Genomic DNA, 23973 nt, shown 5'->3' with positions numbered 1-23973 from the left:
TACTGGGAGTCCAGTGGCTAGAAAATCTTGGACCGGTGCTATGCGACTGGAAAAAAATGACAATGAGTTTCCAATGGAGAAATCAGTCAATCAGGTTAGCAGCCCAGACAATGCAGCCTACGCGGGAGATAATAATTCAGGCTATGGACCGAGAAGTGCAAGGTGGAGGGGAATTGTTTGCTGTGATACCCGTGGCAAAAACAAAGATAGATGCAGCCCCAGTAGCACATGAAATTCAAAACCTGCTCAGGGAATTCCAGCACCTCCTCGAAGAGCCAGAGGGCATCCCTCCCTCACGAATCTTTGATCACAGAATTCCCTTGAAAGAAGGACATACATCGAGCAACTTCCGACCTTACCGCTATGCTCATTGTCAAAAAAATGAAATAGAGCGACAAGTGATCGAGATGTTAAACACTGGGCTCATTCGGCCAAGTACCAGCCCGTTCTCTTCGCCAATACTCCTAGTGAAAAAGAAAGATGGATCATGGCGCTTCTGTACCGATTACCGGGCCCTTAATGCAGTCACCATTAAGGATTGGTTTCCAATTCCTACAGTGGATGACATGCTAGATGAATTGCATGGGGCTGTCCATTTCACTAAATTGGATTTAAGGGCTGGCTATCATCAAATCTGAGTCCACCCCGACGACATCTACAAAACGGCATTCAGAACTCATAGTGGGCATTATGAATATGTCGTGATGCCCTTTGGTCTTTGCAATGCCCCCTCCACGTTCCAAGCAGCCATGAATGAGGTATTTCGACCTTACTTGCGGAAATTCGTATTGGTATTCTTTGACGACATACTTGTGTACAGCAAACGGTGGGACGAGCATGTAGAACATCTCCGAAAGGTTTTCGAGATATTAAGTGCTCAGAGGTTCTATGTCAAGCCCTCCAAGTGCATATTCGGCTCTCATGAGGTGGACTACCTCGGGCACATCATTTCTCAAGAAGGCGTTAGAGTTGATAACTGAAAAATCGTGGCTATGCAATCTTGGCCACCGCCCAAAACGATCATTGAGCAGCGAGTCTTTCTCGGCCTTACCGGATATTACCACAAGTTTGTGCAGAATTATAGGCCAATAGCAGCACCCTTGACAGAACTCCTCAAAAAAGGGAATTTTGGTTGGACCGTGGCTACTGTAACAGCATTTGACAAACTGAAAAATGCCATGGTCACAACCCCGGTCTTGGCTTTACCTGATTTTACTAATCTATTTGTTGTAGAAACAGATGCTTCTGATTTCGGGATTGGAGCAATCTTGAGCCAGCAAAAGCGTCCCATTGCGTTCTTAAGCAAGGCGCTTGGACCAACTAAACGGGCATGGGCAATCTACGCAAAAGAGATGTTAGCTGTCATGGAAGCCATAAAAACTTGGCGACCGTATCTCCTAGGACGGAAGTTCCAAATCCAAACTGACCAAAAAAGCCTCAAGTTCTTGTTGGAGCAACGGATAGTCACTCCCGAGCACCAGAAATGGGTCTCCAAGCTAGTCGGCTATGACTACGAAATTGTTTATCGCCCGGGAGGCACAAATTCAGCTGCTGATGCCATGTCCAGAATGCCCCACAGCCCCTTGCTGCTATCCATCACCGGACCAACACTGGATGGAATCTCGGGACCTCAATTCAGCTTATGGGAGGATCTAAAGCAACTCAATGCCACTGACCCGTACCTACTAGCAATTCACCAAAAATTGCAGCAGACTCCAGCAACTATGCCCCACTACAAGATGCAGGATGACATTTTATTTTTTAAGGGACGCATTGTCATCTCTCTCACATCCGCACTTAAAAATGAAATCCTCCAGGAATTCCACTCTTCCAAATTTGCAGGCCACTCTGGAGTCCTGCGGACTCTCAAGAGGTTAGCACAAAGCTTCTACTGGATTGCTATGAAGGCTGACGTCCAAGCTTTTGTCTCAGCATGTGATGTTTGCCAAAGAAATAAACATGAAGCCCGATCTCCAGCAGGACTCCTCCAGCCTCTGCCAATTCCAACACAGGTGTGGGAAGATATTAGCCTTGATTTTATCGATGGCTTACCCATGTCTGCAGGGAAGAATTCCATTCTTGTGGTTGTGGATCGATTAACTAAATATGGCCATTTCTTTGCTCTCGGCCATCCATATTCAGCTAAGGTGATAGCTACGGTCTTTACCTCCGGAGTCGTAAAGTTGCATGGTGTTCCACGATCAATAGTAAGTGACCGCGATCCAATCTTCATCAGTTCCTTCTGGAATGAATTCTTCAAGCTTCAAGGCACGGAATTGAAAATGAGTTTGGCATATCATCCCCAAACAGACGGTTAGACAGAAGTTGTCAATCGCTGCCTTGAACAGTACTTGCGTTGCTTCACCAGTCAGCATCCCAAGTCTTGGGAGTCTTTTCTATCTTGGGCAGAATACTGGTATAACACCAGCTTCCACATTTCTATCGGTACAACACCTTTCCAAGCACTCTATGGCCGAGCACCACCGCGACTAATTAACTACTTGGTTGGGACATCACCAGTCAGCGAGGTTGACCACACTCTACAGAACCGGGATGAGTTGCTTCGAGAGTTGAAGACCCATCTGGTTCACTCCAATAATCGCATGAAGCAATACGTGGATGCCAAGCGTCGGGAAATGACATACACAGTGGGTGATTGGGTATATTTAAAACTACAACCTTACCGACAGCAAAGTGTCTTCCGTCGAGCACATCAGAAGCTGGCAAACAAATATTTCGGGCCATTCCAGGTTACTGCAGTTGTTGGTCCGGTTGCATATCGCCTGGCGCTACCAATGGAGTTTAAGGTCCATAATGTGTTCCATGTCTCACTCCTAAAGAAAAAATTTGGGAATGACACCTCTATATCTCCTACACTGCCTCCATTCTCGGAAGACACTGGGCCAATCATTGAACCCCTCCAGATCCTCGACTACCGCTGGGTCAAACGAGGTACCAAGTTTGTCACTGAAGCATTGGTCCAATGGAAACACTTGGCTCTCGAGGATGCCACTTGGGAAGACCCCGATCAACTCCAACAACAGTTCTCGTCCATCCACCTTGCGGACAAGGCTGTTCTTCCAAGGCGGGCGAATGATAGCACTCCACGACGGACCGCTCATACACCTCACCCCAACCCACGATATATGGCACTGCATGAGGAGCTGCCAGCAAGTGCGGGAATACCATCAGAAAGTGGCTAGAAAGCATGGGATACAGGGGAAGGCAGTTACATGCAATCTTAGTGGAAGATTGCATGATTGTTAGTAGTGGGCAGTTATCTAGTAGTGGGCATGATCGTTAGTAGTGGGCAGTTATCTATGGGTAGTTATATGGCAGCATGTTAGTGGTAGCTCTAGTATAAAATAAAGGCGTAGCATGTAGTTTAATTATTGAATATTGTATTGGCTTATGTCATTTGTGGTTGTCTCCATTCCCTGATTGGAGTCTTATCTATAAACTATCTTTCATTTCGTTCAATTCACCGAGAGTTCCTATCAGTGGCTCAAAGTGTAGAGCCGGAATGCTTTTACTTGGGAGCTCAAACCAAGTTCAAAGATTAACTCATTGGACACGTTTACCAATGACAACGGGCCATCTAGTTAGCATATATGGTGTTTACATTGATTTGGAAGTATTTTTTAAAGCCGTTTTAGTTAATTTGTTTCAAGTACAACAAGTTTCACATCTTTGATGGATCGTGTACTTTTTAAAAATGATGCCCACTTATTTTTCCTTGGCTACCAACTCCAAATCGGCCGGTGACATGCTTGAAAGTTATTGGGCTTGCTTGGCGATGAACTTGCCATGCCACGATAGCGGGCTGCAAACATTTTCTCTTGCTTTTTCACATTTTTCAATAACAATCAACATCATAACATTTTCACTTTTTATATCATATAAATAATTTTTTATTACTATTCAAATAAAAAATTAACTACAATACAAAATTTTTTCACTTTTTTATACAAATTCTTTTTACTTTAAAAAAAAAAAAAAAGTGAAATTACTCAAATAATATTTGCTGTATATTTTTTTCCAGTTCCAGGAAAGCAAAATATAATATATATATATGGAGTGTATGGGTGCGTAAGTTTGACTACGTTTTCTGGTCACTCTTCCATCTGTTGAGATATATAGAGAGAGAAATAAGCGTTTTGCTTCGTTATGGATTTGCATTTGTACTGAGATATATATCAGAGTTTTATGAGTTTTTGAACGATATGAGTATTCTCACGACGAAACATAATAAACATAATCGGAGTATTAAAAACTATCTAAAAAACTTACTTGATCGGCGTAAAGGGTTGAGAGTCTGATAGGGTGGTGAGTTCTTTAGAGTCTGAGAAATAGACAGACAATATTTGATTATTTTTTTATGAATCGGTTTTTTTATATGGTTTGTTGCCAAAAAAAAAAAAAACAGCAGTTTCGTGATTGAGAGAGGGAGTGGCAAAAGTGTAAATTTTATTTATTTATTTATTTTTGAGGGTGTACACGTGGGAACAGTGCCGCAGTTTAGGAGTTGCAAAAGTGTAAATTTGATAGTATAAGCCACAATTTCGTGATTGAGAGGGAGTGGCAAAAGTGTAAATTTGATTGTGGGGAATGGGGATATGGTTTATGTGCAGTGCCGCATTTTCATGATTGAGAGGGAGTGGCAAAAGTGTAAATTTCGACGTATAGTTATTTTCTATCGACGTATAGTTATTTTCTATGAAAAAAAAAAAAAAAACTAAATGAATGTTTTACACAAAATAGGTACACTTGTCAACGGTATGAAATGCCACATGTCACGATTATAGGTTCTCTTCCTATTGATTCTCCTATTATATATGACTAGTACATAACCTGCGACATACGAATTAAAACTGTGTCGCGTACTTAATTATGTGCTTATGTTTTTTTTAAAATAATAGATAATGTACAAAGTAGTTTTAAAAAAAAGTTTTGAGTTATTCTATTAGAATGTTACGTTTATGCTCCGTTTGTTTCGACCTAAAATGATTTCCGTTGTAAAATATTTTCGGCGAAATTATTTTTAGAAAAAAAGATTTTCTCGAAAATATTTTTCGGCGTTTAGCTTACACGAAAAAATTACGAAAGGCAAAAATCAAAGTCTGGTGACTGTTGTAATACCCCGTATTTTAAGATATTGAGTAAAATATCTTAAAATATGATTTAAGGCCTAATAATAGGAATAATATACATATGAATATTTGTGGAATAAATATTCATCAAGATAGGTATAAATATTTAAGAGATTAAATATTTATTAGAAATATATGCATAAGTGTATAAGAGTTAAATTTGATTAGAATTAAACCAAGTCTAATTCGATCGATTGATTATAGAATCGATCGAGCGATTGTTTAATGTCTTAAAATCGATTGTGCGATTAGGGAATCGAACTCTTATTAGAAGCTGAAATCGATCGATCAATCGATTAATTGATCGATTAATTAATCGATTGAGCGATTTAGTTATATAGGTGCTGAAACGGATGAAAATTTGGCTAAGTATAATAGATCGATCGATTATTTTATAGTGTAAAAAGTAGATCGATCGACTTACTGTTTAATTAGATCGATCGATTATTTCATAGTGTAAAAATGCGATCGATCGACTTTCTGCAGAAAACAGATTCATGCACCGAATCTCCGAAAATCTGATATTTAATACCAAATCTCCCCAAATCTTCTCCACAGCCGTTAGATGTGATCGTTTTGGAGCAATCTTGGCCGTCCATTTCACTATAAAAGGAGCCCAATCCATTCCTTCAATTACACATCTCAATTTCTCTCCCAATCTCTCTCAAATTCTCTCTCTCTCTCTCTCTCTCTCTCTCTCTCTCTCTCTCTCTCTCTCACACAATTTTGGGTCCAGCAGCAGAGGTAGAAGAAATCCGAAGTTCTCTGTCTCCCGTGGGTAAGTCTTTCTCTCAAGCTCTTTCTCCTTCTCTATCTCTCTGTCTCTCTCTCGACTCTACTGTGAAGGAAGAAGAAGAAGAGAAAAAGAAAAAGAAAGAAAAGAAAAAGAATAAACATATTTGGTTTTTAATTAAAGTTTTATTTTAATATTGTGAATTTATGAGTTATTTGTTAAGTAATCTAATGTTTTAAAGTTGTGTTTTAAACAGGATTGTCAAAGTGGAGTGATTAAATACGTCGTTATGATGCCCAAGTAAAAATACATTATTTTACAAAAGCGCCGTTATGCTGCCCAAATACTTTTAAGTATTTAAGGCATTTAATATATATTAAAGCCGTTATTCTGCTCAATTTTTATAAAGATTAAAATAAGAAATAAGCATGAAGTTATTTTATTTCACTCATTTCTAAAGTATAATATCCGTTAATTATATTAACGAAGTTATTAAGTTTATTTGATTTAAAATAAGCCATATGTTGGCTAAAATCTATTTTGGTATCTCACTGTTTCAGTTAGAATAGCTGAAACAGTACATGCCTCAATATTATTTTAATTAAAGGTTCAAGCTATTTTGGGTTGCACAACTTTATTGTAAAAATCATGGGTTTTAACTATTATACCTATTTTTATAAAATTGGTATTACGAGATCTATTTTGATAAATAAATATTTCAAAGCATTGATAAATGCCGTAATAAATTCCGCATAAAAAGATTAGTAATAAAATGTAATTGGATTAATTTTACATGCCGTTACCATAACAGAATAACGATAAAAAATTAAGTTAAGGTTTGGAGGTTAGGAATAAGAATAGTATTGGAGTGTATTGTTAATGAATTATATTAATTCACTATTGTGTGCATTAAAATGTATTGCAGTGTATCCTTGTGTGTTCGGTTTATGATGTTAATGAAAGGGAAAAGAATGAAGAAAACAAAAAGAAGAAACACCTTGTTGCTCTCACGAGTTACATCTCTTTTAAAAGGAAAGGAGAAAAATACTATGTTTCATGTGCTACAGCAAGGGTGCAGTTTTAGCCCTTTTTCTAGAAGCCTTTGTCACCAATTGTATGAAAACCCTTTTGGAAGCAAAAGAAGGCAAATATCTTTATACTTACTGAGGTCGAAGCTGGTGGATTTTTCCTATAATATTGTGTCTACTACTTTATTTACTTGTTTGCGTATGTGGCTTTGCATATTTTATTATTTTAATAATCTGTATAATAACAAGTTGTTGGATCTAGATCCACAGTGGGTACATGAGGCTTCACAGGAGTTCCTAGGTTCTCAGTGAATGAGGAGGCAACCGAAAAGAGGATAATAAACAAGCCACTGAAACCTTAGGATTTCAGTTATGCTGGAACCGTAGGATTCCAGTAAAAGATTAATAAAAAATGGGAGATAATTCGTAAAAGGGGGATCGTAGGATCCTTATCAACATGCCAATACGGACCGTAAGATCCATCACGAGAGGAGTGCTTCAAAGATATAATTAAAACTCTGCATATAAAACTGTCACGCCATTTCTTTATTTATTTATATATACATATACATATTCAATCTATGACTATGACTTGCAACCATAGGCCATAAATTGTATATATATATATATATATATAATCTTTATTTTATTTTATTTTATTTCATTATGTTGCATTTCATAAATAAATCAGCATTCATTATATTATTGGAAACAGCGGACTCACTTTGGTATTTTTGTATTGTTATTTCTATCTATATTATTTATTAATACAGGGTTTGAGAACGAAGAGTATCAGGACTATCCAGATGCTTAGATGGATCTGAGTAGCAGTCTTTTGAGGCTAAGTTGCCTCTTGTGTTGTGGTCTCTTGGATGTGATGGACTACCCTGCTTAGTTTATCATTTCATGCATTGGTGTCAAACTCTTTTTATATGTCTCTTTGATGCTATGTGTAACGCCTCCAAACCGCTAAGGGTTAGGCTCGTCCATTTTCAAACACCAAACCGCAAAGATTCATAAGGTCTACTAGGTAACCTAGCTAACATGTTGAATTAAGTAAATTACTAGAAAATAATTTTAAAACTCAAAGCTTCAATAAATGCAGAAACGATTATTTCGAAAAGAGTAATAATGTTTAATACAATAATTGAAATGCAAAGGAACTGGATTTATTGTGCAAGTGCACTTATTAAGGTAACAGAAAAATAATGTCATACTGCTAGCCTAGATCCCATCCCGGCCGCCTAGGTTTCTCTGATCATATCCTGAAAACAAAACAAAATAAGGGGTGAGCGAGAAATGCTCAGTAAGGTAACCCTCAACCATAAAACGGTTGAGTTAACTTCATTTTCTTTAAAACAATTATTAAAATACACTTGAAATCTAAATTTCTAGATACAAATAAAAATTCAGCATTTTACTTAACATATAAAATTACTGGTTGATAAATAAATTTCTCATATGTAGGGCCCATGTACACTATTACGCCCTGTGTACTAGGGTTGCGCGGTCTACTGCGACCTCAGGCAGGTAAACTGTGGCCACAGGCCCTGCCCCATCAGCTAATTAATTAAAGTGCACTTAGCATAACATAGGGATGGATCCGCTTTCTATAAGTCCTTGAGCGGTTGCGCTTCCATCCAAGCAACGGTACCGAGCTTAAACTCTGTAAATCTCTGGGGCCAAAATAATAATTTTCTCCATACACACATGCCTCATTTGTAAAAATCTGATTCTCAAAAATTATTCTTATTCCTTTGATAACTTTGGAGGCAATGTGTGGGGAGGGTTTTTGCTCTCCGTTTCTCATTAATTACAAAAAAAACCTATAATTTCCCATCTCGGGAACTAACTAAGCAGTTTACTAATAATTAGAAAATTCTTTATAACCAAAGCTTCTCTTAAAACTGTGATTTCAAGAATAACATTTATACCGACAACTTTTATCTCATAATTATTTTTAAAACAGTCATTCATGCATCAATATAATTTGAAATACGGAACAAGAACAATTAATTTCAAATATACTAATAAAATGATAAAATAATATGACATAAAACAATTTGAGAAGGGGTAGAGGATCCCTTACCTCTCCGAATGCAACCAAAGAAATTTCCTTGACAGCTAGCTAATCACCTGAATACAGGTTCCAACAAATTAATATTACACACTCGCCACTAGAAAATATCCAGACACTACTACGGTTCGTCTTGCTAGCCTATTGAGAATGGATTCCCGAGGTACGTTCGACGACATTTATCGTATAATAATTAAACTATTAAATAGGAAATAACATATTTTTATTATTAGAAATAGGATTCAATAAGGATAAATATCATAAGAAATATTTTCTATTGTAGTCGTATAAGTTGATGAAGTTTCATGTTGTTAATAAAATAAAATAAAAAGGTTGTTAAAATAAATTGTGAAGTGAAGACAGACCTTATTATATATATATACGTATAAATTACCGAAAATATAATAGGTTGTTAAAATAACTCCATAATATATATACATATATATATATAATAGGACTTATCAACACCAGTCCCTTACGCTTTGTATATAGATGTTAACATATATTAAAAGAAGGCATTAACACGTGCTAGCGACTGTAGATTTTTTTATAAACTTAGGTGTCACAAATTATACATATACTCAAAATAAATTATTAAAGGCTCTATGATTTTAAGCAATTTACAAGAAGGTTTGAAATACTTAAATTAAAAATGTTTTGGCTTATTTGCGAAACAGATTTAAGACAACTAAAAATAATAATAAAATAACAAATGGTTGTAGCAAAACCGTAAGGATAGGACACAATCTGGTAGGGTACAGTAAAAGAAAAGAGAGGAAAAATTTTAAAGTCGCCGAAATCAAGTGGGGAGATCACTGTCCGAAAAGAAAGAAGGAACAAGGAAAATTAGGACAATTCCTGCAATGAAACGAAAAAGAAAAATTTATGGGACAAAATAATGCTTTTTTGTTTAAGGCTTGAAAGAACCCAAAAATCAATTGTTTTCAGAAGGGCAACGAAAAAAAAGGTACAAGGCATGCTTTGCATTGCTCATAAAAGAGAAGGGGAGGAAAAAGTAATATCCCAAGGCTTAGGTGAAGAAGAAAGAACAACAAAACTTACTCCTAGTCTAGTACATGAAAAGAAGAGCAAGGAAGAAAATAAATATACAATCAACAATAAACAAGGACAACCCATGGTTCATGACCCACAGCTGTAGCAAAAGGAAATGGAAAGAAGAGAACAGGAGGTTACCTCGTGCGGTCTATCGTGAGAGGTAGAAGTGGGGGAAAACCATAAATTTTGTGAAAGAGGGAGAGAGAGACGGCTTCTAAAATTTTGTGGGATGAGAAAAGAGGCTCACACATAAGAGGTGTATTTGTAAGTCTAGGGTTTTCTTACTTGGGACCACTAGGGTTTTTGGCAATTAGACTTTTACATGTAAGACAAAAAAATTAGGTATAAAATATTACTATAAATTGTTGTGTAAAAGAGGCATTCAATATTAATAAATTTTTATTTTTAAATGTAAAAGAAGGTATTTGGCAAAATATAAAAGCGGTATTTAAAAAAACATAAAGTATTATATATAAAATATCGGGTTTTTATTATTTTGTCCAGTCATCCATTCTCATAGGTAATAAAAGACTATTTTACCCTCGAAAGGGAGTCGGGGTTATTACAATCTCCCCTCCTTATAATAATTTCGTCCTCGAAATTCAGTACTCAACTACAATAGTAGCTACGAAAGGTACCTGAGGTATTGGAGTCGTACTCAGGTCCGCCTACAACGTCCACTTTATCCTGTGATATGTAGACGTACATATCTTCTTCTGAGTAGTACTCGAGGAGGGGGGTCCTCCTCTGGATCGACTTCTTCTTCTTCTGGTACCCATATCGGGCCTTCCTCAAAGCTAAAGTCAGAGCAACATGTACTCCCTTCGTCAATGTCATCATCGCCTAGGATTTTTATCTGTTCCTCCCAACGCAAAGTCCTCATCTTGTCCTTGTCGATAGGTGGGGCATACTGAATTTCCTCAAAGGTAGGGCGCATTCTACTTAGTATGTTCTTCAACTCCTTAATAAATCGGTCACATGCCTGACGTGGTCGGGAACTAGGATCCTACGCTTTGGTTCGTCTGGTGTACGCCCTGAGATCGTTATTGCACATGTTAATCGAATAGTTAACAATTAGCCATATTCCATTCCAGTAACTACAAAAAGAAGGGGGAGAGAAAAAAATATATATATATATATATCGGTAACTCTGCGTAATTTATTACATCCAAAGTTAGTTTTATCTACTTCAACTTCCTTATTTGGTTACTAGGCAAACAAATGCGGATATTTGTCACGCATAGTCTCTTCCAATTCCCACGAAGCTTTCTCTGGCGATTTGGTGGTTACTCCACAGTACTTTGACCATTGGGATCTATCTCCGGCGTAATTCGTTCTCTTTCTTATCAATGATCTTCATGCGTACCTCCTCGTATGACAATTTTTTTTTTTTCGTATGGGAATCGTTTCAGCCTCCAACACGTGTGAGGGGTCTGCGACATATTTTCGTAATGCCAATACATGGAAGACATTGTGCACTCCAGACAAATATGGCGGCAATGCTAAGCGACATGCTAAAGGGCCAACTCGATCCAAGATCTCGTAGGGTCCGATGTATCGAGGGTTCAGCTTACCTCTCTTCCCAAAACGGGTCACTCATTTCATTGGTGTTACCTTCAGAAATACTTTATCTCCATTTGCGAACTCTAAATCTCTTCGTTGGTGATCCGCGTAGCTCTTTTGCCGGTTCTGAGCCTCGGTCAGTCTCTGTTTGATTAAGGTAATCTTCCTTGCAGTTTCTTGGATTAATTCTGGTCCCGTCAATTGTCGTTCTCCAACCTCGTCCCAATAGAGTGGTGATCGGCACCTTCTCCCGTAAAGGGCTTCGTATGGTGCCATCTTGATGCTTGCTTGGTAGCTATTATTGTTGTAGGCAACTTCTATCAAGGAATATATTGACTCCAGCTAGAAAGCTCTCCTCATGTCTTCCAATGTCTAGATCGTTCTTTCCAATTGTTCGTCCGTCTGAAGGCAGAACGCCGTACTAAATTTTAACTTCGTCCTTATTGCGTCCTGCAAACAATTCCAATATCGAGAGGTAACGCTTGGGTTACGATCTGAGATGATCAACACTGGTACACTGTGCAACTGTACAATCTCCTCCACATACTCCTTTGCCAAACGACTCATATCAGAAGTTGTTTTTAATGGGTAAGAAGCGGGTCGACTTCGAACTCCAATTCTCATCGGCTCGCATTGATGTAGGGTTTTTTTTTTTTTTTTGGTCATCTCACATTGGTATAGCTCCTCTGACGACTCTGAGTCATTGTCGATTCTTGTTTGTTTATTGACATCTTCTCGTATGTTTCTGGTTCTAGTAGTTTTCGTCCACTTCGTCCCAATATTGCCACGGCGTACACTTCCTTCCGTATGAGGTTCCATATAGCAACATATCGCCGTTGACTGGTACTTCTATCTCCACGAATCTTGGACTTCGCTTCAATGACAGTCTAACTGCATTTTTTATCGGGTAATACTGCCTAATTATATCTAATTATACGGACTCCAAACACAAAAAGTTAACCATGTTGAACTACAACAAAAGACAAAAGAATGGGATACCACAACCGCCTAACCGAGTTGTGTGAAGAAATATCAAGAAGAGACAATGTAGGGAAAAAGTATACATAATGAAGAGAAAAGATGAGGAGAATTGAAATATTGCAAGGGAGAGAGGGAGATGGTACTAGGGAAGTACATGCCGAGGATTACTCTCCCAAGAGCAAGGTTTGTATGCTTGGTGGGCAGTGAAAGAGACAAGAAAAAAAGAGAATGTTGCTAAAGGAAGGCTATCCAAAGCTTTAGGGCTTTGTCTCTTTCATAAAATTTTTGCCATGGAAAGAAGGAAGAAAATGAATGAGAAGTACTCACTAACCAATGTATGTGAGATTGGAAATTAAACCACTATATATTGTAGAGGTTTTATTTTAGATAGGATTTTTTGCAATTCGAATGAGCCAAGTTTCATATAAGCTGTTGGAAATAAATCTTTGGATGATGCACAAAACTCTTGTAGAAATAAAATTAAAATCAATATGAAAATTAACAATTATTTTATTTTTGGCCTAAAACGAATTCACTTTGAAACATATAAAACGCATGCTAAAAATTGGTTGGAAATCAAAGATGAAGTTATCAAAATGCTTATTGGGAACTTAGTTTATACTGAAAATAGCATAATCATTTTTTTATTTTTTTTTGGATGGTGCACAAAATTCTTGTAGAACTGAAATAAAGTAAATCTGAAAATTAACGATTAAATAAATAAATTGTAAACAAATAATTGGTTGAAAAATATTATTGTTGATACTGGACAATATTTATCCAATATCACCAATTGTAAAAACAAAACGTAAAGCAATTGTTTTTATTTACTTATTTATTTAATATCTTTACAAAATGGAAAAACAAGGGTGGACATCAAACCATGCTTTATAAAGCTTACTAAAATACCAACAGTCAAATAAAATCAATGGTCAAACGTTTTCCATTCTTTACGGCTCAATCAAAACGTAAGATATATATATATATATATATATATATTTATAAAACTCATGAATTTGACTTAATGTCAAACAGTAATAAAACAATAGGGAATAATAAATATTCTTTGTAATATTTCAACCATAGCAATGTGAGCTTTGGAGTTTTGAAACCAAAAGATTTTTGTCAACACAATTTGAAGATAAGAATTTATGGAAAAGGTGTTTAAAAGAAAACTTTTATTGTCTCAAGGTAGGTGTGTCTTGGAATTTGAAGGACACAAAAATCTTACACTACTAACAACTCTTGGTACTTCAGTCTAGTTAGGTAAATGTTGAACACAATATTTGTGAGTTATAGGCTTACCATGTTTCCGTTACGCTACTCTGATGCGATGTCTGCAAGATATGCACCACTCCTAATAAGGGGTCAACAATGAGTTCGACTTCTTTACTTGAAGGGAACATAATGAGCTCTTCAAAGGAAATTCTTGAAAGCCCAGCCACTTGGTATCTATGGCATGGCGTTTTCTTTACTCGAGTAGACATTTTCCTCCAAATGACTTGCTCCAAATCGTTCTCCTCCTGAGGCTGCTACAAAATTCTAACTCTAGAAATTCTAACCCTAGATCACAGTCTTTTAGTAGAAGATGATGATAACCACAGTAGCACTTCCATCTACTCAAACGAAACTCCTCAGATAAGTCGGAAGCCTACTAGTGTCCCTCTTGTTGGAGGCGTTAGCATTCATCAAATTTAAAGTGCCAACTTGAGCTGGTGCGATGTTCCATCGTCCGTTGTATTGACTTTGACCCGATTGGTGATTAGCAGGTACTCTGCAAACTCTGACAATGTGGCCCGATCTTTTGCATCTATAGCAATTGCTTGTTCGTGAAAACATTTCCCCAAGGTGTATCCTTCTGCATCCTTTCAATCGCCAATACTCTACTGATGAGGTCCTCCTGCATGTATACTGTTTGTGTTGCTAATAAAACCTCCAGGTTCAGGGTTTGATTCTTTGCAGTCTCAGCTTCATTGTTGACAACATTCCCAATAACTACATCATTGTCGACCTTGTTGCATGCAATAGGTGCCATCTAAATTGGAACCACCTTTTTAAAACCAAGCAAGGGAATACTTCCCCAACAATCTAACTTAAGTAAAAGGCTGACTCTACTAGGCCGGAATGTGATTTCCCATTACCCCACTAAGTCTATCTTCATGATCTGGCTCCTACGAGTCTACAGAACCTTATAACCTGGCTCTGATACCAAAACTGTAACACCCCCAAACCGCTAAGGGTTAGGTTCGTCCATTTTCAAACACCAAACCACAAAGATTCATAAGGTCTACTAGGTAACCTAGCTAATATGTTGAATTAAGTAAATTACTAGAAAATAATTTAAAACTCAGAGCTTCAATAAATAAGGAAACGATTATTTCGAAAAGAGTAATAATGTTTAATACAATAATTGAAATGCAAAGGAACTGGATTTATTGTGCAAGTGCACTTATTAAGTTAACAGAAAAATAATTTCCTACTGCTGGCCTAGATCCCATCCCGACCGCCTAGGTCTCTCTGATCATGTACCATTTGTAACGACCCACCGCCTAATGACACAATATTGTCCGTTTTTGACTCCCCAAACCAGACTTCCCAAGAGGTCACCCATCCTGGGATTGCTCTCGCAGAAGCACGCTTAACTGCGGAGTTCTGATAGGTTCATAACCATCACGGCTTGAAAACGCGTTGTGTCATAAAGGGTGCATTTATACTTATAAGCACATCCTCATTCCCAGGCGATGTGGGACGTCACACTATGATATTTTGGTATTACTAATACTTTATTGAGTGTCGCTTTTGGCACGTATGTTATTATTCAAGACGTATTTATATTATCAGAACAAAGGTTATTATTTTATATATTGAGGTTATTCAGTCAGCTCTAATGTGTCATTGTAAAGAAAAAAAAAATATATATATATTCCACTATCAATATTTAACTCTGATGATGTCGTAATGCTATGTGGAAATCGAAATTTTTACTTACGTCTTTTTGTAAAAGGCGGGGCGTTACAATTGTCGCCGGAATCCAGCAACGTCTGGTCGCTGTTGCCAGATTCCGTCAAGCAGGTTTGGCCGGATCCTACCAAAATGGCCGGATTCCAGCCGGACTCTTTCGGATCTGATCAGATTCGGCCGGATCCCGGCCATTTTGGCCAGAGCCGGCCGGATCCCTGACATTTTGGTCAGATCCAGCCGGAATCTGGTCCGCCAGCTCTGGCGACGGTGACCGGATGTCACCGGATTCCGACTCCGGCAGGTTCTCGGTGGACAGATGTTGCTTGATTTCGGCGCCGGCTAGATTCCGACGACTGATTATTGCCGGATTCCAACAATCGGATATCAAACGTGTGTGCAAAGACAAAGAGTTTAATTTCGAAAAACGATTTACAATTTTCACCGTAAATCGTTTTCCAAAAATTAAAAAAGTTTTTACGGTTAAACTGAAAATGATTTTCGTTGACCATAATTTTCGCCCTTACCAAACACCGTAAAATGTCGAAATCATTTTCAAAAAATCATATTACGCCGAAACAAACAAAGCATAAATTTAAAAACAAAATAAAAATTTAGGAATAAGGTTGAAAATACGTAAAGGTATGTTGTAAATTATCTCGTAAAGAAGCAAAATAAATCACATGTATTCAATTTTTATAAACATTAATTCAAGAGACCCTTTTTTTTTCTTTTCTTTTTTTTTTTCCTTTTTCCTTTTTCCTTTTTTTTATTATTATTATTTTTTTTTAATAATAGGATTACTTTCATTCCTCAATAACTTCATTCTCGCTCTTCGAGTACAATATTATGGATGAGAAAATGACACTCCCCTCTCCAAGTCTGATCTAACGGCTGCGAAAGTGGAGATTTTGCAATAACAGGGGGTGCCATATTAGCAACCTCTCTTAACATGATTCACATCAACAGAGCTAAAAAAGGAAAAGCTAGACCATATATCTTCAATAACTTGGCCATATGCTTGAGTACAAACCTCCTTCTTCATCAAAGCCGACATCACCACCAAAGAGTTTCCTTCCAAAATCACCTTGGATGTCCCCATCTCTCTGCCAAAAGAAATAGCATGCCAAGATGCTATTGCCTCTGCCATAAGTGGGTCAACTATGAATGGAATTTGGTGAGCCCGCGCTACTACAAACCACCCTATTGCATCTCTTATGACTATCCCAACTCCCATTTTCATGGCTCCTTGATCTATTGCGGTGTCCACATTAATCTTCCATTTTCCATCCCCTGGGGGGGGGGGGGTTCTACTCCACCGGCTGGGGATCAAAATCATCTCCTCTTGTGGTCTATTTCTGTTGTGGCTTTCATGTAGTTTGCCAGTGTTTGTTTAGAGCTCTCCATCACACTCGCCGGTGATGAAAAAGTCTTATCAAACACGAAGGTGTTCCTCCTCAGGCATATCATCCTAGCCACCACAAGAGCTTCCACCACTTCTTTGGTAAGCTTGTCAAAGAATTGACGGACCAACCCCTGACCATCATTAGCCAACAAAGCGAGTTTCTGGAGACACCGACTGCCTTCTTGCCAAACTGCTACTGCTGAGGGACAGCTCAACAAACAATGGACTACCGTCTCTAGTTCTCTAAGACAAATAGGACACTCTGGGTTGGGGACAACCTTCTTCAAGGCCAAATTATGCTTGGTGGGCAACAAGTTATTACACACAGACCAACAGAATTGGCGAACCACGGGGGGGGAATCTGCAACCGCCAAATATTCTTCCAAAGAGGGTCTTCAATTCTCCTTGCAGAACTTCCATCTCTAGCTTGAGCAGAATTAGCCATAATCAAATGGTTTGCACTATTCACTGTAAAAACCCCTGAAGCATTGCCTCTCCATACTATCTGATCAGGCTTCAAAAGTGGACTAACCATAACACTACATATACGAGCCACATCACCTGGATCAAAAAGACTATTAATGAACTCATAACTCCACCAGCCCGTTGCTGTATCAATTAGAGCAGCAACCTTCGAGTTTGGGTCCATTGTGGCAGGGGGAGGAAACAATAAAAAAGGGTGAGGGGGAGGAAGCCAAGCATCACCCCAAATTCTAATGTTCTCACCATTGCCCACCTACCAACCTACTCCAAGCTTCAAAACTTCCCAGGCTTGACAAATACTCCTCCAAGCATAAGATGGTCAATTACCAACCTTAGCTTCCATGAAATTCTCGGATAGAAAGTATTTATCTTTAAGAATCCGGGCCACAAGTGAATCCGGGTTAGACAAAATTATCCAACCTTGTTTAGCTAGAAGAGCCTTATAAAACACTGCCATATCTCTAAACCTCATGCCACCTTCAAATTTTGAGGTGCTCAAACGCTCCCAACTCCGCCAGGCAATCCTGTTTTGGTTTGCTTTATGACCCCACCAAAATCTAGACATCAAAGAGTTTAGAGACTTACATAGAGCTTTTGGAAGTTGGAACACACCTATGCTATAGGTGGGAATTGCTTGAACCACCGCTTTTATCAAGATCTCTTTACCAGCCTGAGACAAGAACTTAACTTTCCATCCATCCAACTTCCTTTGCACCCAGCTACAAATGCTTGCAAACGTGTGATTCTTTGATCGGCCTACCATTGCTGGAAAACCCAGGTATTTATCAAAGCAGGCAGTGATTTGGATTCCCACTGTATTGCTGATATATTCTTTAAAATCTGCTCTAGTGTTCTTACTGAAAAAGATGAATGTATTTGCCGCATTCAATTGTTGTCCCGATGCTCTCTCATAATATTGCAGAACTTGGGTTAGATTCCCCCACTCCTCGACCGTTGTCCTGCAAAATAAAAGGGAATCATCTGCAAAAAATAAGTGGCTGATCCTTTGACCCCCTACTGAAATTGGAACTCCTGTGATACGAGTATCCAATTCAGCTTTGGTGAGTAAAGAACTCAGCCCCTCCACCACTATCAAGAACAAATACGGCGATAACGGGTCACCTTGTCAAATCCCTCTCGTAGATTGTATTTTTCCATAAGGCACTCCATTAACTAACACCGTACGATACACTCTAACACAAATCATGATATGGGTGATCCACTTTTCTTCGAACCCCATTGCTCTCATTATCGCTTCAAGGAAAAGCCACTCCACCCGATCATATGCCTTCCGCATGTCAAGCCTCACCACCATAAATCCTTTTTGGCTCCTCATCCAAGTGTTGTAAAGCCTCATAGGGCACCAGAACATTATTCGTTATTAATCGTCCAGGAACAAAGGCACTTTGATTATGTGATATAATCGACGGCAACACCAATTTCAGCCTATTAGCTATAACTTTTGCAATTAGTTTGTACACTACATTGCATAAGCTAATAGGCTGATACTCACCAACAGAAGACGCATTGGGAGTCTTAGGGATCAAAGTGATGAAGGTCTCATTAATCACAGGATAAAACATACCCCCATTTAAGAATTCCAGAATTATACTCCTTACCTTTTCACCAATATTGCCCCAGTGATGTTGGAAAATGCCCACACCAAAGCCACCAGGGCCCATAGATTTTTGGGGGTGTATTTGGGCAAGAGCCCTCGGCTACAAACTCAGCAGATAGCATTTCATTCAAAGCTGGAGACACCCTACCAGAAACTGCTGCAGTACATTCTTCCACTCCTTTAACTCCTTCAGAGGTAAATAAAAGCTGAAAATAACTTTTAAAAACCTCACCTATTTCATCAAGTTTAGTCCACCTCGTGCGTTCTTCTACGTTGATTAGCCCAAGCGTGAAAAAACTAAGTATTCCTATCACTTCCAGAGAACCAGTTCCATTTAGCCCGCTGCCTCCATTTCCAGAAGATTATTTAGGTCTGATTGCACAAGCTTGATAGACGCCAAATTCCCTGGAGACTCCTTATTTTGTAGCCGCTCTAACCTCTTGGTTAGAGATGCTATGTTTCTCTCTGTATTCCCAAACTTAGCTTTGCTCCATTCCTGTAAACCTTGTTTTACATCTGCCCAGCTTCCTCCAAGTACTGCCCAGAGAAGGCCTTCCATCACCCTCCCCTGTCCAAGCCTCCTTCACCACCGTAGAGCACTCCACACCCAAATTCCATTTTGCTTCAAAATGGAATAATTTTGAGGAAATACGTCTTCTAGAATCGAACTTTAGATAGAGAGGTCTATGGTCGGATGTACTTGCTGGGAGAATCTCAACTTCCGAATTAGTGAAATGGGCACACCAATCCGGAGTAGCTACCACACGATCCAACCGTTCTTTAATAAATTTTGCTAAACCTCGCTTATTGCTCCATGTAAATTTCGATCCTCGGTAACCCAAGTCACCCAAGTTGCAATCTTCCAGAGTGGAACGAAACTTACTCATCTGAGTTGCATTACGGATCATACCCACCTTCTCTCGACTGTTTACAATTTCATTGAAGTCGCCCATGCACAACCGTGCAGAGAAGCTTATAGAGCTTAGGTGAGAGAGGAGTTTCCAAGAGCCTCACAAAGATTACGGTCAGGGTGACCATGGAATCCTGTGAAATTCCAAGAAAAATCCTCATCTAATAGCGTAATCATAGCTGAGACATGCCCCTCGGAAAAATTCAATATCTCCACCTCCTTGTCATCTTTCCATAGTAGTACCAAACCACCACTCTTCCCCACCGGGTCCACTTGGAACATGCCATCAAACCCTAGGGAGCATCTTAATTTTTGTAGTTTCACTGACTTTACTCCTATTTTAATGAGAAACAAACAAGAAGCGGGGCTTCTTCATTTTCACCAATCGGTGAATCTCCCGAACTACCAGGGGGTTCCCAAGCCGGCAAGCCCCCTGCAGTTCCAGCATATTAGACTCATGATGATTGGCGGGGCTGCTCAGCAGCCTCCGCCAATACACTGTTACCCTTGGAAGATGTCGGTTCATACCTTGGGTCAATGGCAAACAGCCGATCCTCCTTAGGAACTTCCGGTTCACTGATAGAAATTGAAGCAGACTCCTACACTTGTGGGTCAGAAAGGGTTCTCCGCGCCACCTGTTTCTAGTGCTTCCCTTCGCAGTGCGGTGACACCACAACAGAGTGGATTATCAGCTTTGTCGCTCCCAACTCAGCCTTTCTCACTTCCAGCTTTCCTTTTCTGTCTTCGATTCCCCTTATTCTCCACCTCCCTTTCATATTTTCCTTGTCCCGCTCCATCTACTTTCCTTTCCTAAACCTCAGGGTTATTTTTGGTAACGCTGCGATCCCTGAAATCCCGCTGAGGAGGATCCGTAGCATGATCTTTTTCTTCCAATCTTGGAATCTTTCCTTTTCTGGATTAAACCTAGCCCTGGTATCCCCCCCCCCCCCCCCCCCCCCACCCTCGGCTCCGGTGGTGGAGCCTCCGCCTCCCTAACTTCCTTCGGTACCCCATAACCTCGATGTAACTCTCAGCCCGCAGCCAAGAACCCCATGTCGTCTGCCCCTCCGCGTGGTTACGTTGCTTTTACATAATATAGGAAATCATAAAAACAAAGAACAAAATAGTACACTCACATTATTGCTATAACTTGTATTCAGCAATAGGAAGACTTCATATCTCTCGAGACATGCCTATAGTACCTAGTTGAGTAAGTGTCCGTTAGAATCTCGTTCATCTTTCTTATGATGTTTGTCTACCATGTTGCAGTCCAAAATATAGATTAAAGGAACCCAAAAGAAAATATTGTTAACATTTAACATATTTCAACTAAAGAAAATCGCCTACTCATCGTAATCAAATAATGAATAATTAATAATTTATAAATCACAAAACATAAAGCCAAATATTATATTGTCAATTTTATAAATATTCTTTTCTTAATACAGTACATGGTACCTTTAAAATGGAGGGCAATATCAAATTATCTGTAACTCACACAACATTATATATATATATATATATAAAACTACATTTAGAAAATAAGAACAAAAAATAGAAACGTAAGAATTATATTTTTTGTTTCAATGAAATTGATAAATATAGGAAGAAGTCCCGCCAAAATGAAATTTTTTTATTTTTTTATTTTTTTGACTGTCCTTCACACACATATATATCATAAAAGAAAATATTTTTAGCACAAAATCAACAATAACATATAAATTAGAACATAAAATAAAGACAATAAATGAATACAGATAACAAACAAAAAAAAGAAAAATACTCATTTAATATAAAGATAATTGTCTTTTTCTTTTTCGTATATTTTCTCCGATTCCAATGCATTTATAGCCTCATAGGTATAGTAAAAAGTTGTCTCTAATAGAGATTTTTTTTTTTTTTTTCCGACCATCCTTTGCATATATAACGTTAAAATTTAAAAAAAAAAAAAAAAAAAAAAAAAAAAAAAACCAAATACTTTTAGAACGTAAATAAAAATAATATATAAATTACAACAGAAATATGAAAACTGACAACAAACATAAACTGAAAAATACCCTTATAATAGAAAAAGAACTGTATTTTTTGTATATAAATTAGAACATAAAATAAGGAAGAAAAAAAATGAAAATGGACTACCAACGAAAAACGAAAAAAAAAATACTCAATAATAGAAAAAGAATATATATATATATATATATATATATATATATATATATATATATATATATATATATATATATATATATATATATATATATAAACTACTTTTTAGAACAGAAATAAAAATAATATATAAATTATAACAAAAAAAAATAAGAACAAAAAACAATAACAAACTAACATGACCATAAAAATTAAAGACAAAGAAAAAAGAAAAAGAAAAAAAGGATCCGAAAAAAATAAAAAGAAATTACTCAAACAATAGAAAATAACTATTTGCTATATATTTTCCCAGTTCCAAGAAAGCAAACAAAAAACAATAACAAAAACCACTTATATGATAGAAAAAAGAAAGTAAGAGCATTATTTATTTCAATAACAACAGAAAATAAAAATAAAAAAGACAAAAAACGAAAAAATAAAACATACTATAATAGAAAATAACTATATTTTATGTATAATTTTTCCTATTCCAATGAAATCTTGAAAGCAATACTGTATCAATTAAGTCAGTAAACAATGTGTAATACACATTCCAAATAAAAGAACAAAAAAAAAAAAAAAAAAATTAATAAATAATAGTGTAAACTAAAAGATCGTTATACCTCGTACAAAAAATAACAATAGGAATCTTTCTCTCTAATCAGAATTTTATTGAATTCAATGTAAAATTTACGAAAGGAAAAATAAAATATAAATTAGAAGGAAAAAATAAGGGAAAAAAAGGAAAGGAATTAAGAAGAAAATCACAGAAAATAAAAACAAAAAACAAAAAATGAAGAATACTAATATAAAATGGCAAAGTAAAAAGAGTATGGCAAAAGCATTACATGTTCCTTATTCACCCTTTCCCGTTTGACTTTTCTTTACTGCAGTTCTTGAGTAGAGTAATCAATATTTCTTCTTGCCAATATATGCGAAATACAAAAGAAAGTTTGTCCGGTTATTTTGTTAAGTTTGTACGGTTATTTTGTTGTTTGCAAAAATCTCACTAGAACTTTTCACTAATATGTATTCCTCTGTTGCAGTTTTTTGGAAGCGATTGTTTTCTTTTTTCTTCTTTTTTTTTTTATTGAAATAGAAATCGGTTGAATAGATAACTAAACACATGATTGACACTAGTCTGAATAATAGAATGTCACTTGTCTTAATGTTATGCATTCCTCTTATTGATTTCCCTATTTTATATATATATACTTTGATGTCTCGTTTGGTTTGGAGAATAACTATTCCATTAAGAAAAATGAATAGATATTCCTAAGAATAAAAGGTGGCGAAATAAAACGGTTATTCCTAACCTTTAGTTTGATAAGAACTCATATATTTTAATTGGAATTCAATCAAAATTGCCAAAAAAAACCCCACATTTTAAAAAAAAAAAAAAAAAAAAAAAAATCAAATTATTAAAAAACAAAACAAAACAAAAAAAAAAAAAAAAAAAAAAAAAAAAACCCATGGGCCGCCCACCAAGAGCTGAGGGTGGTCGCAACCACCCCCGGAGTGGTCTCCGGGGATGGCAGGCCACCCCTGAAGCCAACCCGGGGTGGCCCCGACCACCCCCGGAACGCCTCGGGGGTCCACCGCGAGGTGTTCCGCGGGTGGTGTGACCACCCCCGGCTCCATATATGGGTTGGCCTAGCCGGCCAGTGAAGGGTTTGATTTTTTCAAAATAAAATATAAAATAAATAATTTTTTCTGAAAAATATTGCATTTACCCCCAAAGTACAGCTATTCCTCTCAATAACTAAAAAGAAATAAAATAGAATGAAATAAAATCTATTAGTATAAGCAACAGCCAACAGCCTCCTCATTATCCTATGCCTCTATATATTATATCGATACCACATA

The sequence above is a fragment of the Alnus glutinosa genome, chromosome 14 (assembly GCF_958979055.1).
Source record: "Alnus glutinosa chromosome 14, dhAlnGlut1.1, whole genome shotgun sequence".
In the NCBI taxonomy this organism is placed as follows: domain Eukaryota; kingdom Viridiplantae; phylum Streptophyta; class Magnoliopsida; order Fagales; family Betulaceae; genus Alnus; species Alnus glutinosa.
Note: the sequence above shows the minus strand (reverse complement) of the source record.